We start from the raw sequence: 18,208 nt of genomic DNA, 5'->3' as shown, positions 1-18,208 counted from the left end.
TTATATTTGTATTTTAAAATGGCAAAATACAATGTAAAAATTACAAGTAGGCTACCAAAGACAATACATGACTATAGCTACAATGCTCTTTGGTTGAAGTTTGCAGTGGCCATGTTCTGCACATGCAATTATGTACAAGAAATTAAGTTGAGGCAATAAGGGCTAATAACCATAACTTGTAAATGGCACAATAGAGGAAATCATTGAAAAGAGGTCAAACAATGCCATTCACGTGCATTAGAATTGACTATAAATTCTACATTTTCATCTATAAAGAACATGGCTTGTAGGCAAAATAACATCATGGTATTTCGTTACCATTTAGGCTACTGGAAGGATTTTTATGTTTTGAATAAGCAGGTTCAAGGTCAGGTGCTGATTTTTTCATTGTAGGTCACGACAGTCTCTATCTCTCTCTCTCTCAGCCCTCTTTCTCTATGCCGATGAGTGCTTGCTGCTGTCTCTTGACGTTCTATTTTCAGAAACGCTGAAAACTCAATTGCATACATCCCCAGCTTTAGACCTCGCGCTTCTTTAAACTTTACATGCCACACAATCATTTGCCAGGAATATATATTTTAGCCCATCTCTGTTACCTTCGGAACGCAGTTAGAGATAGCAGCGGTGGACAGAACTTGAAGTATGATAAGCAAAATGGGAGGAAAGTCGTCCCTTGCTTATTGAGTTGCAGGATCTCCTTGTGGAAGTGGTGGCGGCAACACCACGAGCTCACTCTGAGAAAGGTAAGTTAGAACTTTTGTTCAAGTTTCATTAATAGTAACATAGTACTTCCATGAATTATACATTGTTGCATGTTAATACTTGCTGAACTGAGTAACACTGTTTATTATGACACGTTTACTGGATCACACTCTACATGTGTAGAAATGTCTTCCAAAGGAACATTTCGATTTTTTAATTGTTAGTAGTCTAATATAAACGTTGCCTTTTTTTAACATAGTACTTTAATTATTGTATATTTTGACATAAATTACACATTTTGTTGAGCTGCAATACATCAAATGTAGTAACTTCTTGTGGCAGTTATTGTGTTTCCCTGCTGAGTTATAACCCTGATTTTTAGATTAAAGAGTAAATGAAAAAGAAAACGTATGATGCAACTTAACATACTCAAACTTAATAATAAACTGTAATATTGGCCACATTTAAAAGGTATTGCTCATGCTGATAGTTCGGAAGCGCATGAGTGGGGGAGGGGAAGTAGAGTCAACTGCACCACCAGTCAGACAGACATTGGTTTCATAGTAACCTGCTGCCAGGGTTACTTCTTGTTACAGTATCAGTCAAAATGGTGACGTTTAGCCCATGTATAAAAGCAACATTCACCCTCCAGCCCATTCAATAAATTAGTTAAAATGTTAATTGGGCATTAGATTTTAGAGTTTGTGTATTTCCTTGTGTTTACACATGAAATTGGAGGAGTCTTTCGAGAATGGATATACTGAATGGTATTGGCGAAGCTTGTGGATAGGTCACTGGGAGGCTTGAGGTTTAGAAGAGGTATCATCACCTGGAATGTAGCCTAGGCCTATCCCACTGGGCAAAAACCGGTTGACTCAACGTTGTTTCCACACCATAATTATTTTAAAATAATTCCACGTTTAATCAGCTTGGAATTGTTAAAACAACAAAAAAAATATTTTTCCTTTTACTAGGCAAGTCAGTTAAGAACAAATTCTTATTTACAATGAGGGTCTACCAGGGTACAGTGGGTTAACTGCCTTGTTCAGAGGCAGAACGACAGATTTTTACCTTGTCAGTTCAGGATTTGACCCAGTAACCTTTCAGTTACTGGCCCAATGCTTTAACCACTAGGCTACCCGCTGCTCTCGAACTCTGATTGGATTCGCAAAAAGTACTTTTTTTCACCCAACTTTTAACCTAAATCCAATATCATGGTTACATTTTTTGGTTGAATTCATGTTAGTTGACAACTCAACCAAATGTAAATACAAAATAGACATTTAACTAATGTCTGTGCCCAGTGGGATGGCACCACCTCTATCACCTGTTGATCTGATGGTATCTAGGTCCTTACGTTAGACACAGAACACAGCGCTGTAAAGACTATTTAGGCTCTATGTTAACATAAAGTCATTTCCATCCTCACACTTACATTTTATGGGATAATGTGCAGTCATATAAAACTTGACAACACCCACCAACATTCTTCAATGTATGGCAAGAGTTTACCAGTACAGTGACACTTAAATTATCTTATTCTAACTCTTATGATGATCCTCCATTACCAAGGAATCTGAACTAATAAAGGCCTAGAATACCAACAAAAACTGGAGCTTGTCTTGCCTGTGTCCACTGGTTTGGTTGTAGAGTGAAACCAAATGAGTCATAAGAACAACTGGTTTAGTGCCATCTATTAAAAGAACAATGGGGGTTTATTATAACTTAATTGCTGCTCCTGGATGACAAGGCTTTTCCATTTGTGGAAATCTACAAGCTATTAGAGAGTGGTAATGTAAAAAGTCATTAGTAAGGTATGACTGTGAACCTTGGCCCCATTTTGGAGATGGAGCAGTATCGGTGGTAACAGCAACGCAAAGCCTTAATGCAGCGTTTCCCGAGCTCGGTCGTCGGGTTGAGTCAATGCTTAATGATTAGTTGATTATTTGAGTCAGCTGTGTAGTGCTAGGGCAAAAACACAAACACGTATCCCTTAGGGTCCCGAGGACCGAGTTTGGGAAAACCTGCAATGATATTGTCAAGACTTTGAATTGGTTTATGTCTTAGTGAACATTATGTTCTGGGAGATTATATAGTTGTTTTTTTCCCGATGAGCAGTGTTTCAGAAGACCCAGATTGTTTACACTTGAATGTCTCAGCTTTCTAGGGGGTCTAGATGAATAATATTGTTGGCCATGTGTTTGTATGTCTATTGAAGGTTCAGTGATCTGATTTGGCCTTTGGCTTTAGTGGTGAGTGGTGACGTTGTGTGTTCAGGTTAGAAATGCCTGGATGGTTGTTGCTAAAGTGCGCTAATTGTGACTAGAATGACGTATACAACAGCCAACTTAAAATAATTTGGTCACATACACTGGATAGCTGTAGTGAAATAGGTTGTTTTACAGCAGGGGTAGGCAACCCTGGTCATGGAGTGCCGCAGGCACTTTTATGTTTTTGATTTAACTGACTTGGAAGACCGGGTGTGTTGAATTTAGGCAATCACTGAACTGATCAATTAGCTCAGTTGGTCAGGGCTGCTTTCAGTACATAAAATTAGGGTTAAGGGCACATCGGCCAATTTTTATTAGAACTTTTTTTTTTACCTTGTCAGCTCGGGTATTGGAGCCAGCGACCTTTCACTGGACCAATGCTCTAACCGCTAGGCTATCTACCGCTCTTTCAGATGGATTTTTTTGCCCTCAGTCAGGTTGTAGTCTTTTTTTAATATTAGTTTTCATTTTTCAAATAGACATGTTTTACATACAACAAAAACATTCAGTGCCTGAAAAAAGAAAGTAGCGTAAAACAGAAAAGGTAACCTATTTCCCTCCATGAACCAATAACACAACCCTACCAGTCTCCAATGTTCCACTGTAGGCTAATGGTCATTTACATGTTCTCCTTCACTCAGTAGTTTGTTGTTTCATTTGGTTATACATTTTGTTATTTAGATACATTTGTGAAAGTTCCCCCTTTGTGCAGGAGATGAGATCTTTCAAATAGAGGGCATTTTGTGTGGAACTACCATTTGTTCACAGCAGTGCTTCATTCCCATTCACCAGCAGTACCTGAAGTTAGTCCCAGATACAGAAACCCCATGTGACAACCGCTCTCAAACTCTGCATTTGTTCAAATATTTATGCAGCAATATTTATTTCTAATAGAACATGGGAGGAGGCATGGCAGGCAAGAGGGGCTTACGGTTCACATGGGCCACCAGCCAATATTTTACTCAGAAATAACACCCATTGATGGCATTACAGCCTTGTTCAAGACTACATCCATTTATTTGGGATCTGGGATGGTTGTGTTTGTTGTTGTGTCTGGCTGTACCCTCATGACGTTGTTTGTGTTTATGCCATACATGTAAAGACAAGTTGGAGGCCTGTCGAGAGTGTACTGGAGGCCACAGCAAAAACCTCAATCTCTAAAAAACCTGCAGCTGCGAATCAATCTCTATTCTCAGACCTGAACTGTAATGATTGCTAGTGCCCTTGTTTGAATGCTATAGATTCCAGACAGACCCCATTCTGCTCCTGGTAAAGCACAAAAGTAATTGAGGCATATCTAATAAGCTATCCTATGAATTGTGTAACCCAGGAGACAGTGGTGTCATATACGTGTCAGGTTTGTGACGTGTCATAAAAAGGATGGCGAGAGATTCGAATTGAGGGAAGTACAGGGGAATAGAATACACATTCCGCTTTAAACCCATAGGCCTACTGTTTATTGAAAGTTGTAAAAAAACAAAAATAGTATTTGTAGAAAATAATGTAGATTTATCTGATGACCTGCCAATTTTTTCCATGTATGATTTCACAATATCAGAGTGTAATTGGGGAGCATTTACTGTGAACCCATGATACATCATCAGAAAGGAATTTGTGTGACATTACCATACCTGAAACATTTTGTTGAAATTGTATTTTATCTGAGAAACTATGCTAATTAATTTCACCCAAATTGGCCATGTAAATATATAGGATTCAGATAATATCCAATACATATTGTACCCAACATCTGATTTAGATAGAACTTTTCCTACCAATGAGTAAGAGATGAGGAATCCCCCACTTTCCCATGCCAATCGCACCCCAACAACTAGTATACAGTATCAGTTCTCTATGTTTGACAAGAGGAATGAAGCCGTGGCTTGTAGTATTGTTTTTCCATATTATGTAATGTATTACCTGTGAATCTGGTGATTCGTTTTTTTGCCCCTGTTCAGAGAAATTAGTCATTGAAGTCACTTGTATTATTTACCATAAAGTAGTGTGAAAGTACCAGGTTTTGGCATGGGATGTGGCGGTGCTGTGGGTGGGTGGCTTTTGACCTTTTTGGGGGGATTCCTTCTTCTTGCTCATTGGTATGAAGAAGTTTGGTTCAAATCGGAAGTTGGGTACTATATTTATTGAAACGATTTCAGAACAACCCGAGATGGTGTGTGTCGAAATCCTCTTTCTTGTGCTTTCTGATGTGGAACGATTCAGTATAGAATCGCAATACATACAGAATCGTGAGAATTGCAATGTATATTGTATCGGCACCCAACACGCAAACCACACCGGCCGCGTTGCGTAGACTTACATGTATTCTGTAATTTCACCCACACAGCTTGCGTGAATAAGCGTCCGCGTAGCCAAGTGCTAAAATAGGACTTGGTTCTATTTGAAACACTCAACGCGCTGCGCTGCAAGTCGCCTCCATATTGGATATCAGGAAGATACAAACCCACATGGATGCTTGAAAGACAAACGAGGCAAGATTAATATCAGATAATTAACTTAAAAACGAACTACGTTTCCCTTTATATCTGTGGATTAATTGTCGGAGTAGAGAAACACACGTTTTGTATGACGCCGGTTTAAATTTCTACAAAGAACCAACTAAAAAGAGGACCATATGCATGTCAGATAAAATAACAACCCAATGTTCATCTCCCAGGACAAGCTAGCTAGCTAAATGTCCAAGAATGTTTCATGTATGTTTCGACTTGCCCCAAAATTAATATAAATTGATTCACAGTTGGTTTTGGAATTTTAATCTGTGTGTCATGATCGCGTCTGGTGGGGATAGACAAAATCAACATGCGCACACACGCAGTCAGCATGTAAGTATTGTGATTTTATCGTATTGTTAACCAAAGTTGAAACAGTATATTGTTTTCTAGAAATGGGACATACGGTCACGGCAGTTAAAGGAAAATAACACTGAAGTTAATAATTAATGGTGGTAGTTGTAAAGATTTCTGCTGCTCTCATTATGCTTGTATGGGCCATCTGTCTGGTCTGGTGTGCAGCCTTGACCATGGCCTCTCGCTGTTCTGGTTTCCAGGATAACCCTGTCCTTGAATATTGGCTCTTAGAACACAGCTCTGGAATGGATCCCAAACCAACGTGTAGGAGCCATTTAAGTTTCATGTCTGCCTTGGTTAGCCTTTATCTCTGCCATTTCCTACTGTTTGTAATTTGAAGCACTCACCTATACGCTCTCATAGTAATACCACAGTCTGGAGGTTCTAAGAGGTTGACTAACACTGTGACAAGTAATGCAGACTTCTGCTTGTATTAGGCTTTGTCGGTACACCACACACAGACACACACACACACACTTGAAGTCGGAAGTTTACATACATTTAGGTTGGAGTCATTAAATCTTGTTTTTCAACCACTCCACACATTTCTTGTTAACAAACTATAGTTTTGGTAAATCGGTTAGGACATCTACTTTGTACATGACAAAAGTCATTTTTCCAACAATTGTTTACAGACAGATTATTTCACTTATAATTCACTGTATCACAATTCCAGTGGGTCAGAAGACTCCAGCCACCCCAGTCATAGTATACACTAAGTCGACTGTGCCTTTAAACAGCTTGGCAAATTCCAGAAAATTATGTCATGGCTTTAGATGCTTCTGATAGGCTAATTGACATCATTTGAGTCAATTGGAGGAGTACCTGTGGATGTATTTCAAGGCTTACCTTCAAACTCAGTGCCCCTTTGCTTGACATTATGGGAAAATCAAAAGAAATCAGCCAAGACCTCAGGAAAAAAATTGTTGACCTCCACAAGTCTGGTTCATCCTTGGGAGCAATTTCCAAATGTCTGAAGGTACCACGTTTATCTGTACAAACAATAGTACGCAAGTATAAACACCATGGGACCACGCAGCCGTCATACCGCTCAGGAAGGAGATGCGTTCTGTCTCCTAGAGATGAACGTACTTTGGTGCGAAAAGTGCAAATCAATCCCAGAACAACAGCAAATGACCTTGTGAGGAAACAGGTACAAAAGTATCTGTATCTACAGTAAAACAAGTCCTATATCGACATAACCTGAAAGGCCGCTCAGCAAGGAAGAAGCCACTGCTCAAAACCACCATAAAAAAAGCCAGACTACGGTTTGCAACTGCACATGGGGACAAAGATCGTACTTTTGGAGAAATGTCCTCTAGTCTGATGGAACAAAAATAGAACTGTTTGGCCATAATGACCATCGTTATGTTTGGAGGAAAAAGGGGGATGCTTGCAAGCCAAAGAACACCATCCCAACCCTGAAGCACGGGGGTGGCAGCAACATTTTGTGGGGGTGCTTTGCTGCAGGAAGGACTGGTGCACTTCACAAAATAGATGGCATCATGAGGGAGGAAAATTATGTGGATATATTGAAGCAACATCTCAAGACATCAGTCACATCAGTCGCAAATGGGTCTTCCAAATGGACAATGACCCCAAGCAAACTTCCAAAGTTGTCGCAAACTGGCTTAAGGACAACAAAGTCAAGGTATTGGAGTGGCCATCACAAAGCCCTGACCTCACTCCCATAGAAAATTTGTGGTCAGAACTGAAAAAGCGTGTGCGAGCAAGGAGGCCTACAAACCTGACACAGTTATACCAGCTCTGTCAGGAGGAATGGGTCAAAATTTACCCAACTTATTGTGGGATGCTTGTGGAAGGCTACCCAAAACGTTTGACCCAAGTCAAACAATTTAACAGCAATGCTACTAATTACTAATTGAGTGTATGTAAACTTCTGACCCACTGGGAATGTGATGAATGAAATAAAAGCTGAAATAAATCATTCTCTCTACTATTATTCTGACATGTATTTTTCTTAAAATAAAGTGGTGATACATACACTCAATTAGACAGGGAATTTTTACTCGGATTAAATGTCAGGAATTGTGAAAAACTGAGTTTAAATGTATTTGCCTAAGGTGTATGTAAACTTCCGACTTCAACTGTACACACACACACACACACACACATATATGCATATATATATATATATATATATATATATATATATATATACACACAGGGGTATTTTGAAATACCAATGCTATGATTTTTCAATAACTATTTGGCACCCTAAGTCACTAAGTTTAATTTATTTTGCACATCTTAGATAATTATCTCCAGCTCATGGCTCCAGCTATGAATTTAGTTTTCTAGCTTGCTAAGTAGCTAGCTTAACTTTGCAATCATTTTGCTTGACATACATTTTAAAGTGAAAATTTGAATCTCAGCATCAGTTTGTTACCGTGGAATAGCCCAAGAGGCACTGAATTATATTGGTGACAGTTTTCATAGTTGAAAATGCTTTACATTTAAAATGTATATTGTCTTAATCAGTCTGCCAATTTTAATCAGTATTTGTAAATATAGAGATAATTAAATCAATAGCCTACTCATGGACTGAGGTTTCTGTCAATCACTAGAATCATGGAAACGTGTACGTGTACTGTAGAACAATAGGCCCTCACTGGTTCTGTCAGACTGCTCCTTCTCTTTTGAATGTTTGGGGGCATGAATCACTGCATGGCTATATGCTAATTTCTTCTGTTGTCATATCTGCATGCATGGATTTACATGCTATGAAATAGTTTACGCTTGTGATATACAGTAGCCTGGATGGTATGGATGGCTTTTATTATATAGCCAAGTCATCATACATTGAATCTTTAACTTGAAGTGTGTTTGAAATATTGGGTTCTACTTTGCCTTCAGCAAAACATTTTTTTTTTTACAAAAAATCTGAATAAAAGATGCATGGCTTGCTTTGTTCCCCAATATAGTGAATTAACTAACTACATTTCGCTCAAACAGAAGGGGAACTAACAAAGAGTCACTGACCACAACCAAAACGAAACAGGTGGGATTTTAGGAGGGGTCCTGACTACACTGCTCGTATTGCAAAATACATTTAGAAAGCTATATTATTCAGTTATTGCACCCACACTGCTCTCACTGATGTGATCTGATGCAGATCGCGCTGCAAGTCCTGCCTCTCCCATCTCCTCATTGGTTTATAGAAGCAGGTACCCACGTGCCATTTCCTCATTGGTTATACCCATGTGGGTGACTGAAAGACAAACGAGGTTGGTGGCGGTAATGCACCTAATTTATGAAAGTTGCCAATCGCAATTTAAAGTCAAGAGAATAAAAGGCCTAGAAGGAGGAGAGATGACTAGAAACAATTCGGTTGACCGTTTTATGTGTGGATTAATTGTCGGAGTAGAGGACCTTGTGCATTTCAGGTAAAATAACAACTCAATGTTTATATCCCAGGACAAATTAGCTAGCAACAGCAAGCTAGCTAAATAGCTAAATTGCCATACATGTTTAATGCTTTTCGACCTGTCCCCAAATTAATGTCAGTGGTTCAGAGTTTGTTTTTGAGATTTTAACCTGCGTGTTGTGATCGCGTCTGGTGTAGGGGGACAAAATACATTTATGCACGATATCGCATGATTGCGCACGTGCGCAGCTAGTTTGGGTTCCGTGTTAGGCTACATTATTGCATGCTAAATGTTTCTGATCAGTGATAGATGAGAAAACAAACAAATGAGTTATTAATCCACACACAAAATGGCCAACCAAATCGTTTCTAGTCATCTTTCCTCCTTCCAGGCTTTTTCATCTTTGAACTTATATGGTGATTGGCATCTACACTTTCATAGTATTACCACGACAACCGGCAAAACATTTCGTCTTTCAATCACCCACGTGGGTATAACCAATGAGGAGATGGCACGTGGGTACCTGCTTCTATAAACCAATGAGGAGATGGGAGAGGCAGGACTTGCAGCGCGATCTGCGTCAGAAATAGAAAGGAGTTCTATTTTAGCCCTTGGCAACGCAGACGCTTGTTGGCGCACGCGAGCAGTGTGGGTGCAATAATTGAATAACATGGATTTCTAAATTTATTTTGCAACGCGACGTGTCCGGTCTGGTCAGCATGTAAATCAGGTGTAGGCCTCTTGCTTTCCTCGATCGTGTATAGGTAACTCCAAAAACCCGTGGAGATACTAACACGAGACACATGCTTTGAAAACAGGATTTCTATTATTTTCTATCTGTGTCATGAAGATACTCTCAATGTAAGACACTACGTCTGCTCCCTAATGAAGTGGAGTGAGGGTAAGAAAGAGATGAAACGCGGATCAAAAAAGCATGGGCTTGGGCTCTGTTTCAAAATATCACCTTTTTTATAGGACAGTGGTTCCACACAATCCTGTGACACAAGTTGGGTGGAAAAAATATTATTTGTATTTTATTCTTATTATATTCCATTATATTCTTACTTAAAAAAATATCATCTGCACATCTATCACTCCAGTGTTAATCTGCTAAATTGTAGTTACTTTGCTACTATGGCCTATTTATTGCCTTACCTCCTCATGCCATTTGCACAAACTGTATATAGACTTTCTTTTTTTTCTATTGTGTTATTGACTGTACGCTTGTTTATTCCATGTATAACTCTGTGTTGTTGTTTCTGTCGCACTGCTTTGCTTTATCTTGGCCAGGTCGCAGTTGTAAATGAGAACTTGTTCTCAACTAGCCTACCTGGTTAAATAAAGGTGAAATAAATAAAAAAATGAAAAAAATATGTATGTATATATGTGTGTGTGTGTTGACTGTGATGGACGGGGGTGTGTGTGTGTCTTGTCTGTTTAATGAACTATTGATTTCATTCATTTGGACGTAACATAATTAAACTCAACATATGCCATTGTTTATTAGTCTTATAATGTTTCTTAGTACCTGCCTATACAAATTAATAATGGATTTCTTTTGATGGTATATATTCAATGAATTTATTAAAATAGACGCACACCCACATCTGCACACCGCTACTGCCACTCGTCGCCAGCATGCACAGGGGATGTATAAAAGGCATATGCAGGCAATAATGTTTTTTTTACAGACAAAATACTGTAAATCCTATGTGAAAGCAGTATCTGTCTCTATCTCATGTATTTTCCAGTGAACCCTAGAATAAAGGTTATAGATGACTCCAGGATATGGCGGTAGATGTATCCATCCATCTGATTGGCTGGCAACAATGTACATAACACTTGAGACAACTGGCTCCCATGTTATTTGCCATTTTGTCAAGTCATTTGTGAATTATATAATGATAATAAAAATGTAGGCCAAACTCCATGTTTAACATACATGCTGCATTGATGTCAATGGTCGATATTAGTGATGCACCTATATGCCATTTTTGACCGATATCCGATATTTTCCTTTCCAAAAAAACCCGATACCTATATAAAACATTTTTTTGCGGCCTTTTAAGCATTCTAGTACAGTTAAATAGTTAACACACACACGGACGCAGCGGTCTAAGGCATCTCAGTGCAAGAGGCGTCACTACAGTCCCTGGTTCGAGTCCAGGCGGTATCACATCCAGCCGTGATTGAGAGTCCCATAGGGCGGCGCACAATTGGCCCAACGTCGTCTGGGCTGTCATTGTAAATAAGAATTTGGTCTTAACTGACTTGCCTAGTTAAATAAAGGTTACACACACACACCACAATAACCAATAAGTTATTTTGTTAGCATTTACGTATGTCCCCATTACCAGTAAAACATAATCAAAACCCATTTCTTTCCCTCACTTGCTGTGCTGTTTCGTTGTTCATTTGGTCAGTTGTTTCATTCTCAACCAGGATTTCTATGGAACGCCATTTGGGTCTTTGCGTGTCAAAAAAGATACACGTCAAATAACACGACATCTGTTTCAGTAGCTATAGTTAGCTAGCTAGCTATATAGCTAGGTGTCATCATCTAAATTTATAAGACAGTTCTTATTTGATTAATGGTGGTCGGACACATCTATGTAAAGCTAGTCACAATAAGGATTAGGCACAATAGTGGAATTTGCACTTTGCCTTCAAAATAAATGCTAACTGCAAGACTAACCGCAAAGTCCACTATTGTGGCTAATCATTATTGTGGCTAGCTTCACATAGATGGGTCACAACACATAACTCGGTCTGGTCGAGCCTCACTAGCCAGATAAACCTAGCTGGCTGTTTATAACGTTAGCTTTGGGCAACAGGGTTAGGTAGCTGGTTAGCTATGAAGTTCAAGTTCAATTTCAATAGGCGAACAACAAGTGGCAACCTAGCTAATACTTACTCACAAGGATTCCTAAATCAATGCTAAGAATAATGAAATTGACTGCCGTTTCTACTGGTCATTGTTTTCAGGTTGGTTGTATTGGTGCTAGCTAGGGACTAGCTAAAGCTAGCTACCCCAGAAGTTGCGGTCGAACAAATTATGCTTTATTACCAACGTGGTATTGTAAACACATCATTCATGGCCGGTGTTTGCTTGTTTGCAGACTTCTTTTGTACAGCTTTGACAGTGCTACTGTATCTTTTTTGACACGCAAAGACACATACTATGGAACGTCGTTTGGATGTCGTGAAGCTAATAGCATTGACTCTATTACTGTGTAACTCCGGTAGGGCAACATCTGAAAAATAGCGCACTTGGTAGAGTACCGGTGCTCGACCAGTCGGGAAAAGCCAACATCACCCACGACAGAGAACGGTTGATTGTCGAGGGCAATGAATTCCATTATTTTGGCTGTAATGGATTTCGCTTTTGAGTTGTCTCGCTGAAAATGTCTTACTCTTTCAAATGACTGCTCGACTTGTTGACTGCTCGATCCACACCAGATGTTGTGTGTGCTAGGTTAGGAATGCTGTGTTGCACGTGTAGCGCAAAATTTTACGTGCCGTTATTACGTCATGTACCTACGTTATATACTCTACCGTTCAAAAGTTTGGAGTCATTTAGAAATGTCCTTGTTTTTGAAAGAAAAGCAAAAAGAAATTGTAGCTGGAAATGTCAGATTATTTATTTTATGGATTATCTACATAGGCGTACAGAGGCCCATTATCAGCAACCATCACTCCTGTGTTCCAATGGTGCGTTGTGTTAGCTAATCCAAGTTTATCATTTTAAAAGGCTAATTGATCATTAGAAAACCCTTTTGCAATTATGTTAGCACAGCTGAAAACTGTTGGTCTGATTAAAGAAGCAATAAAACTAGCCTTCTTTAGACTAGTTGAGTATCTGGAGCATCAGCATTTGTGGGTTAGATTACAGACTAAAAATGGCCAGACACAAAGAACTTTCTTCTGAAACTCATCAGTCTGTTCTTGTTCTGAGAAATGAATGCTATTCTATGCGAGAAACAGACGCCTCACAAGTCCTCAACTGGCAGCTTCATTAAATAGTACCCTCAACACCAGTCTCAACGTCAATAGTGAAGAGGCGACTCCGGGATGCTGGCCTTCTAGGCAGAGTTGCAAAGAAAAAGCCATATCTCAGATTGGCCAATAAAAATAAAAGATTAAGATGGGCAAAAGAACACAGACACTGGACAGAGGAACTCTGCCTAGAAGGCCAGCATCCCGGAGTCGCCTCTTTACTGTTGACATTGAGACTGGTGTTTTGTGGATACTATTTAATGAAGCTGCCAGTTGAGGACTTCGGAGGTGTCTGTTTCTAGACACTCTAATGTACTTGTCCTCTTGCTCAGTTGTGCACTGGGGCCTCCCACTCCTCTTTCTATTCTGGTTAGAGACAGTTTGTGCTGTTCTGTGAAGGGAGTAGTACACAGCATTGTACGAGATCTTCAGTTTCTTGGCATGGAATAGCCTTCATTTCTCACAACAAGAATAGACTGACGAGTTTCAGAAGAAAGATCTTTGTTTCTGGCCATTTTGCGCCTGTAATCGAACCTACAAATGCTGATGCTCCAGATACTCAACTAGTCTAAAGAAGGCCGATACCGATGTTGGCATTTTTAGCTAATATCGTCCAATTCCGATATATTCACTGATATATCGTGCATCCCTATTCGATATGCATGAACGTTCAAGTGAGGCGTGTACATGGATTCTATCTGGTCCTGTGTGATGTGGTGTAGGACAGAAAAGAACTTTGGGCAAAGTTAGTCACCGGATCAGTGGCTGAAAAGCTGCTAGCTGCAATAATGCTTTGATATCGCTATTCACTGTAGTAGTCAATAAATGACTCCCTGATGTAGACCTACTACATCCTGTTGGATTTGATATTCCCTTCAATATTACAACTACAGAAACACAGTGTAATCTTCAAACTGTTGTCAGTCAATCACCTCTATCTAGGCAGGCACGGCAGGCGTGGAAGAAGTGGTTTCCCCTAGATACGGTAGTGCTACCATCCCACAGTTTCCCTCCCACCCCACACCACCTGTCGTTTGGGTGAGTCCTTGAGAAAGGCAGACAATAATACACAAATAGTTGTTGTGGCTACCTGATTGTGGCATCATTAGTTATCATCCCCATTCCCCTCCCTTCTTCCCCCTCTCTCCCCCTTCCCCCAATGGTCAGTCTAACCAATGGCAGGTTTTACTCAGAAGAGTAGTTCAAGAGAAAATGGCTGCTGATCCAGGTCATATTTGCACATCTGTCAGGAGGTGACTGCACAGGAGAAAATGGGGTCCGCCTCAGCATGTTAGGGTAGAATATGTCTTCCTGTGTTTTTGTAAAACTCTTTTTTTTGTGTCCTGTTTTTCTACATCAATCCCCTTCAAAACCTATACACATATATGTCTGGCTGTTGAGTTTTTCTGAGCTTTACTGTCTCAGGGTATTTTGATAGCATGTTGTCTTCTTAAAACCTATGTCATGATTTACATTTTTTTATTTTATGCTTCATTTATCTTCATATTGAATACTATTTGTTGTTGTTGATGATTAGAAACTTATGTAAATAAGAAAATATACATTTGTACTGTAATTTGCTAGGGTTTTGTGCGTTTTCTCTGCAGTGTATGGACATGGTTGTTTTCTCTTTCCTCTATATCCAATAATTAGATGTTAATAGACTTCTCTAGTCTGGGAGAGCACACTGCTTTGTCCTTGAGTTCTAAACACAAACCATCCACATCTATTTTTAGGCCAGATTATCCAGCAAAAATCAGCATTTGCGACTGATTTTTTCTCTCTCTGTAATTACATCCCCCCGTGGTGACCTTATCATGAAGACTTATCACAGCTTCCCCTGCTTGTAGGTTGTCTGTACTTCTGTACTGTCTGTAGATCTAGGAGAATAGTTAAGCAGTTTATATTTTTACGGTATGAATTTACAATAAGCGGCAGCCATTTCTGTTTGTAGTGCCACAGAGTGCTTATGTACCATCAGTTGACCCTTCCCCAAATGTTTAACCTCACAGTTAGAGAGGGGAAAAAAGATCAGACCATAGATCAACGTTTAAAGGCAACTTCATCGTAGAGCAACTAATCCATGCCTGCGCTGGAAAGACTGGATGTGTTTTGTGGAAAAATTGTGAATGTAGCAATAAATTATGTTTTAAATGGAACGCTCATGAAATGCTTACATGACAGCAACACTGTTTTGGCTTGAGTCCTGAGATCGTTTTGGTTGAGCCATTTTACCTTCTGCAATAAGTGGTTGTACTTACGTGGACATTCAACCTGATGTGGTGCTCTTTCCAATGAATTTCTAATGGCTCAGGCAGCTACTATAGTTGTCATTTGGTTCATAACAACTAAAATAAAATTGGACATTCAGTTAAATTGTGATGTACTTTCACCACAGCCTCAGGCATAACACTCAGTTGAAACCTAAACATCGTGGCAACGGGTGAATGGCTGGAATCAACTTTACTGTGCATTAAACATGCTAATGATTTCCCTAATGAGTCACAGGGCTGACAACTAATTGGAAGCTCATAACTGTCCAGTAGTATTTCCATTTTTCTGCTGCTGCAATCAGTCAACTCCTTGGATATACTATTTGGAGGCTAAATGCAATTGCTTGGGACTGTTGTGAATGCATGCCCCAAACAAGGAAAACAATTTGGACCAAGACAAATAATGTATTTGAAATGGGTCTGATGAATGGCACTACACTATGATGTAGATGATAATGTGTACCGAAAGATTACATTAGGCAGATATGTCCTTCCAATGATATCATAACTGATATCCGAATTCTGATATTTAACGGATAGCATTTGTGGCATAGAGTAGGGGTTGGTCGGTATCCAGATTTTCATACCGTCATACCTTTTCTGTACCTTACCGGCATATACAGTATTTCCGGAAGTGCACACAAGGGCCACTATTTAGAAAACAAAAACAATTTAGGCAACAGGGATCTTGATCCAGGAGAGGATTGAATGTCTCTAGTCTTGTAGTATTTAGTTTGAGAATTTTGACATGAGCTAGCAATATTTAACAGACTGGTTTCGTCTGGACCAAAAAAAAATAATGGTTAGCAACCGGATACCAACGTGTTCTGTGGAGAGGAAAAAAAGTGATAGTTTCAGTATTTGGATAAATGTTGTGATTGGAGGATAGCTGTGAGGTTTATCGAAATCAGGATCAAATCTGTTTTCCTCATTATCATTAATGATAGAATATTTATATTTGAAGATGTCATAAAGCCCAGTCTCTTTGGCAATGACCAGGTAGGGCAAACAGTGGAATGTTAGCTAAAGAGACTGGTACTCAGGCTAGAATGTCTGCTGTAAAAAAGAAGCTTGATATTAACATTTAGCCCCTTATCTAACAGGTTAGCAAAGCTGGAACCCTGAGCTGGATATAATTCATTTGACACATCTTAGATTTCTTATAGCTATACTGACCTTCTACATTTTGGTATTGAAAATCATACCATCAGTATTTCAAAATCCCCCGGTATATGGTTTATCGCCCAAGCCTAGCATAGACTATGTGTTTGATGTGGAAGCAAACTGTACAGGGCAATTCCACGATAACAGAGTGATGCAGAGACTAAGATTTTCACTTTAAAAATGTATGTTAAACAAAAATGAATGATTAAAGTTAAACAAACCATAGGACTCTATGCACAAGGACTACTTTTAGCAATTTCCACAGAACATTTTACAAAAACACGTACCTAATAAAGAAAAGTGCAGATGCAAAATTTGGTAACAGAATGACAGTTTGTGCTGTTTGTGCTGTCATTCTGTCACCAAACTTTGCATCTGCACTGTTTAACTTTGCAATCATTGGTTTTTGTTTGGCATACATTTTAAAGTAATACATCTGAGTCTAAGCATCACTCTGTTACTGTGGAATTGCTCTACAGACAGTGTCAATATCACCAATGTTCTCAATCCACCAACTCAATTTGTCCTCACCGTACCTTTATCACTCAACAGATCATGACGTTAAAGTGCTCTTGCTAGTTGCTACAGCACAAAGCACATGCCTAGGTAAGCATTTGTGTCAGAAGTGGGAGAAGTGTATAGGCTGTGTTGTTTCGAGGGAAGCCTAGATGCCCAGGAAGCTTTGTAATGGTTGATGCCGTCATGTGCCCATCTGATATATGGATTAGTGCTGAGCCCCCCCCTGACCCGTTGGGCTTCGCCTGGTAATTATGTTTCCAGTTGTTTGTTGTGGTGATGGCAGCAATGGCTCGCTGCTTTGATGCCGATAGCACTTCCCTTCCAGCCCTGCCAAAGAGAAGTGGTGTGTAGGGATGTCTCTGAGTTTTGCAGCCCACCCAGACTGACACAAAGGCTTAGCTAGGGAAAATGGGACCTGCTTCCAGCTTTGGTGGTTTTTGTACTTTTTTAAAATGTGTAATCAATTATTGATCAGATTATTAATTGTGTTTTTGGTTTCATATGATACTGAATCAAACGATGCCTCTCATTCAATAACGTGGTGGTGTGATTTATGTATTCATGGAACGTTAGTGTGAATCCACACAAGGAGAATGTGTCTCAGCGTGAGATTGATCTTCACACCAGCTCCAAATCATAGCACCATCTCTGATTGTTGGCGGAAAATTCATGTGAACATTCACACTCAGCCAATATCGGGGGTTATTTAATTTGAGCGCTGCATGTCTGCTGTGCGGTGCAATAAAGCCAGAGAGAGTCCATGTGAAAGAATATCCCAGTGTAATCGGCGTGAAATGGCTAACTAGTTAGCGGTGCACGCTAGTAACGTTTCAATCGGTGACGTCACTTGCTCTGAGACCATGAAGTAGTTGTTTCCCATGCTCTGCAAGGACCACTGCTTTTGTGGAGCAATAGGTAACGATGTATCGTGGGAGGCAGTTGTTGTGTTCAGAGGGTTCCTGGTTCAAGCCCAGGTTGGCGAGGAGAGGGACGGAAGCAACACTGTTACTCCAAGGTGAACACTTGCATTA

General features: G+C 39.7%; 1 protein-coding gene across 1 annotated transcript in view; it reads left to right on the top strand.

The window, feature by feature from the left end:
- The first annotated feature begins 387 nt into the window (after positions 1–387).
- LOC115161124 (F-box-like/WD repeat-containing protein TBL1X) overlaps positions 388–18,208 on the top strand; it is a 39,848-nt gene continuing 22,027 nt past the window's right edge. The window contains exon 1 of the mRNA XM_029711879.1: positions 388–743. The gene's annotated coding sequence lies outside the window, so the exon portion shown is untranslated. The remainder of the gene's footprint in view (positions 744–18,208) is intronic.

This window comes from Salmo trutta, chromosome 24 (assembly GCF_901001165.1).
Source record: "Salmo trutta chromosome 24, fSalTru1.1, whole genome shotgun sequence".
Lineage (NCBI taxonomy): Eukaryota > Metazoa > Chordata > Actinopteri > Salmoniformes > Salmonidae > Salmo > Salmo trutta.
Note: the sequence above shows the minus strand (reverse complement) of the source record. Positions and strands in the feature narration are given on the sequence as shown.